This window comes from Chrysochloris asiatica, unplaced genomic scaffold (genome assembly GCF_000296735.1).
Source record: "Chrysochloris asiatica unplaced genomic scaffold, ChrAsi1.0 scaffold00460, whole genome shotgun sequence".
In the NCBI taxonomy this organism is placed as follows: Eukaryota; Metazoa; Chordata; class Mammalia; order Afrosoricida; family Chrysochloridae; genus Chrysochloris; species Chrysochloris asiatica.
In genome coordinates this window covers 699,247-704,891 of record NW_006408978.1, presented here as the reverse complement: position 1 = coordinate 704,891, position 5,645 = coordinate 699,247, and positions in this window count along the sequence as shown.

Below are 5,645 nucleotides of genomic sequence, written 5' to 3'. Positions count from 1 at the left end.
GGGAGAAAGATGAGGCTTTCTACTCCCGTAAAGATTTACACCCTCGGAAACCCTGTACAGGGTCGCTATGGGTCGGAATCGACTCGACGGCACTTAACAACAACAACAAAGACCTATTTAAAGTGTTGAAGAGCAAAGATGTCAGTTTGAGAACTAAGGTGCACCTGACTCAATACCAAGCCATGGTATTTTCAGTAACCTCATATGCATTTGAAAGTTGGACAGTGAATAAGAAAAACCATAGAAGAATTGATGCATTTGAGTTATGGTGCTGGAGTAGAATATTGAAAGTACCATGGGCTGCCAAAAGAACAAACAGATCTGTGTTGGAAGAAGTGAGTCAGAGTGCTCCTTGGAGGCTAGGATGGCCAAACTACATCTCCTATACTTTTACATGTTGTCAAGAGAGACCAGTCACTGGAGAAGGATATCATGTTTGTTAAGGTGGAGGGTCAGAAAAAAAGAGGAAGACCCCCAGTGAGATGAATTGACAAAGTGGCAGCATCAATGGGCTCAAGCCTGGCAACAATTGTGAGGTTGGCCCAGGACCAGGCAGTATTCCATTTTGTTGTGCATTGCAACACTATGAGTCAGTACCAACTCTATGACACCTAACCCCAACAACAATGGTGAACAAATAATTCAAGAAACTTGGTATATGAAACTCCCTTTAGAATTTGAGGAAGACTAAGTAACATCCTGTAATCTATAGATGACACACCTTTGCTTGCTGGAAATGCAAATTGCTTAAAATGCTTACGCTGATGAAAATCAAAGACTATAATCTTCAGCATAGATTGTACCTCAATGCAAGTGAAACAAAATGTTTACAAGCAGACCAAAATGACATAATGTAAAAAGGAGAAAAGATTGAAGCGGTCAAAGACTTCATTTTGCTTGGATACACAATCAGCACTTACAGAGAGAGCAGTCAAGAAATAATAATAATAATAAAAAAATAATAATATTAAAAACCCTATTGCACTTGGCATATCTGCTGCAAAAAACCTCTTAAAAGATGTCAGATTGAGGAGTAAGATGTGCTTGTCCCAAGTCATGGTATTTTAATCTCTTCATATGCATGTGAAAATTGAACAGTGAATAAGGAAGATTGAAGAAGAATCAATGCATTTGAATTATGTTGTTGGGGAAGAATATTGAAAGCACCATGTATTGCCAGAAGATCAAACAAATCTGTCTTGGAAATACTTCCAGAATGTTTCTTAGAAATGAAGATGACAAGTACTCTTGTCTTTTTCTTTGGACATGTTGTCAGGAGGGATCAGTCCCTGGCGAAGGACATGATGCTTGGTAAAGTGGAGGGTCAGTGAGAAAGAGGAAGACTCCTCACAGGATGGATGGACACAGCAGCAACAATGGGCTCAAACATAACTGGGACGATGGTGCAGGACCAGGCAATGATCTGTTATGCAGAGTGTCAGAGTCGAAAGAGCTTGATGGTACTGAAAAACAACAGCCATCGCCACAAGTGAATTGGGGTGGACCACTGTTTTCAGAAGGACAGTAAATATATCTACTATGACTAATTCCAGTAAGCAAGATAATCATATAGCACTAACAGTGTCTATTTTTACATAAGCCTTTATGAGGCAGACAAAGATAGGGATTAGAAACTGTAAAAAGTGAGTGGGTAACTTATAAATGAATATTTCAAAGAACTGTTATACGTAATCTGGTCTTTAATTTTAATAACTTACGATGGCATGAGGAAATCAAGCATTGTTCAAAGAATATATATATTTTTATATAGCCAAATATATCTCTTCATTCAAAGCTGCTCCATTCTATTTTGAAGCTCCTATTTCAGCAGTGTGGAAACAAACAATTTTCACCAAGTTGAGTCACTTTGTAAGTAAGTCACCATTTAATCCTCTAAAAGCTCAGTGTCTGTTAGAACCTGCAGAAATCGTCCCCTTTCTTCCCATCATGTTTTCCATTTTAAGTTTTGTCACTCAATTAACACGTATATCTGAATTTATGATTTATGTCCAGTTCTCTGCTAGGAACAGGAATGATAACAGAGGAAGTAGGAGTCTATGACCTTTTGAAATGTACATTATAGCTTCACATGTAAGACCAATGCATTATAAAGAATTAGAGAATATTGTAAATCAACAATGGAACGCTTTATTGGGTAGCTCAGGAAGTATGTAAACAAGATAGTTCATTAAAAAGACAAACTCCCCATGAAAATCCAGGTGGGTTTCAAACTCCCTTTACTGAGTATTTTCTGACTTAAGGATTCCAGCTGACTTTATGCTGCTTCCTTGGTGTAGCACTTCAGGATAAGCCCTGGACTTCTAACCACAAAATCAACAGTTCAAACCTACTAGCTGCCCCTTGGAAACCCTATACAGAGTGGCTGTGAGTCACAGGACACTCAATGGTACTTAACAACCACACCAAACTGACACTACAGTAATGAAAGAGAAAGCATTAATCATACACACAGGTCTTTTGTCATTATTACATAAACATGCACATACTTTAAAATCTAGCTTATTATTATTTTTAAATCCCTAATTATTCTTTTTGCTCCTGGTTTGGTAAAATAGATCCTGTGGTGCAAAGCAATTGGTGGCCAGGTTTAATGCAACAAGACAATCACTGGCTGCAACAGCTCCTTCGTGGACAAAAGCTATGCTCTGTTAGTATTCAGTAAATCCCTGAAAAAGACAGAAGCACAAGACACCAGGCAACTCTTTATATGTCATTATCGGTCTGTCCTTTGATGAAACAGCTATCTTGGAAAATGCATCTGCCTTCCTTGGGAGACTGTTAAGCACTGGAGAATGAAAGAACCTGCAATTTCTAGGCTTTGTGGTTTTGCTTTGAATAGCAACCAATGTCGAAAGGTATGTGGGCCATCTTTGTTCAGCCTGATCCAAAAATAGGAAGGTTATATAACAAATATCAAAGCCTGTTTTTGTTCACTAAATAAGAAGGACTAAATCAAATATATTTCCTAATGAACTCTGACTGTTATTCATTTTGTTTTAAAAACAACAAATGAATAAAAAATAAAATGTTCATTCAGGGGCAAGATGATCATGTTATTTTAACTAATATCTTTTTAGACCAAATGATGGGAACATCCCAGATGGTGAAATGGTGGTTTGGTGTTCCCTGGGACTGACAGTGGTCTTTGGTGTTCTCTAATGGACATCTTTATTTGAATGCTAAAAAAAAGCATAAAATATGATAAACAAAAGCCACTGTCATCCAGTTGATTCCAACTCATGGTGACACTGTATCGTTTCTGAGGCTGTGAGTCTTTATGGGAACAGACCACCCCATCAGTAGCAGATCAGCTGATTGGCTGACCTAGTGATTAGCAGTCAAGTGCTTATATTAAACTGGTGCTGTCTTTGTTAAGTGCTGTCGAATCGGTTCCTATTCATAGTGACCCTGCATAGGGTTTCCAAGGAACAGCTGATGGATTTGAACTGCCAATCTTTTGGTTGTTTTTACTATAGCACCAAGACTCCTGTCAATCCCACAAAGTTGTAGCTTTGTAAACCCAGGTTTCTACTCTGAACTTCTGACATGAAATGAACTGTTACATGAAACTGAACCAAAAGGCTTCTTCTCTCTTCCCCAACCACATCCTAATATCTTAAGTAATTTTACCTCTTATGGGATCTGACATATAAAATCAGCAGAGACTATTGTTTCATAATATGAACTGAAAGATGACTGTGTTGCTTGCAAGAATGCATTTAAATGGTACTGATAGATCATCCTTTGCAGGGTTGCTACGAGTTGGAAACAAATCTGTGGCACACATCCACAACCACCAATAGATCATCCGATACAGGGTCACTGTGAGCAGTAATCAACTTGATAGACTTACCAATAACAGCACTAGATCAACACAACATTGCTGACTCAAGAACTCGGCTGAAAATGCAGCCAAAGGCTTCATGCCAGGGGTCACAAACTCAAATAATAAAGGAACATTCTAACTGAGCACTTGCTATGGGCCAAGAACTATTCTAAGAACTTTATAAATGGTGAGGTGGGTATTATATCTCCGTATCAGAAAGAAGAAAATGAAAATAAGATGTTAAGCATTTTAGCCTAAGATTATACTGTCACTAAAAGATGGTAATGGGAATTTTAGTCAAGTTGTTTGGCTCCAAAATCCCCTTTATCAACTCATAGTTAGCATCCTGGTGTGACACTGTGAGTTAATGCACTGAACTGCAAGGTCTGTATGAACCATGAGGTCGGTGGTTCAAGCTCACCAACCACTCCTTGGAAAACCTATACAGCAACAACAACACTCAGCTCTGGGACTATAGGGCCAAGGCAGGTGTTAGAAATGAGCTAAGTGGACAATCCTAAATTACTGTTGACATATAGAAATCTGCACCTAACATGCCCATATTGTCTCATAATGCAATAAAAATTTGAAACCTATGCTGTTTCAGTTTTGCTTTCCAAGGTTTAAGTTACACATGGTTAATAATGGTCCAAAAATATTCAAATTTCAGATCTTTCTTAATAGCGTGATAAAATCTTGCACCTTCCTGCTTTGTCTTGGGGCCAGCTTCTGATGTTGTGGTTGTTGTTAAGTGCCATCGAGTTGATCCCGATGATAGGCATGAGAAAACACAGTGTGGTAATCACTGACTTATAAAGACCCTGTATATAGAAGGCTGAGCCCTGCCTTCTCCAATGGGTTGTTGTTTTTGTTAAATGCTGTGGAGTCAGTTAGGACACATAGCAAAGCTGTATAGGGTTTCTGATGTGGAGTCAGTTAGGACACATAGCAAAGCTGTATAGGGTTTCTGATGTGGAGTCAGTTAGGACACATGTATAGGGTTTCTGAGGAGTGGCTGCTGAGCTTGAACTGCTAATCTTGTGGTTCAAACCAACATCCGGTCCAGCGCATCATGGGTACCTGTCATATGTATGCATGAACACATGTATGTATAGGAAGGGCTTCAGAAAGTTCATGAAAAATAGAATGAAAAGTTAATGGAATGTTTCCATGAACTTTTCAAAGCCCCCTTGTATGTATATACTCATTCGTATGTATAAAATCATAGAATGATTTGTCTTGTTTTTTAAATGATGAGTATTCATTTTGAAAACTTCATAAGCACCATTTAGTAAAATATGGCATACTTCTAAATATCACACATTTGAAAATTCTGCTTTCGCATTGTATGACCCACTGGAGTCCAACATAAATTGCTTAAAAAGATGCTCATGTTTTTTAAGAAGGAAATTGCAGGGTTGTTGAGTTGAGGTCCAGTTAGCTCATCTCAGCCAGTGCCCCATCCCAAATGGGAGCTGCCTGTAATATATCAGCAATAGTCCTGCACTTACAATGACAGAACACCCACTATTTCACAAGGCAGCTCATTTCATTGCCTGACCATGACAATTGTTAGAGAAATCTTTCTTCTGTTGTATCAAAATAGTCCAGTGTTTGATCCCAAAGATCTGAGTGCTACCCTCTGGAGCTTAACAACAAAGCCACGTTTTTCTTCTATAAAATACTTTTAGATTTTTAAAAGACAGATAGCAGGTTCCTTCACCTTCTGTTTTAAATTACACAGTCATAGAATCTGCCATAATTTTTGTGACACATTTTCAAAAGTTTTCACCAGGCT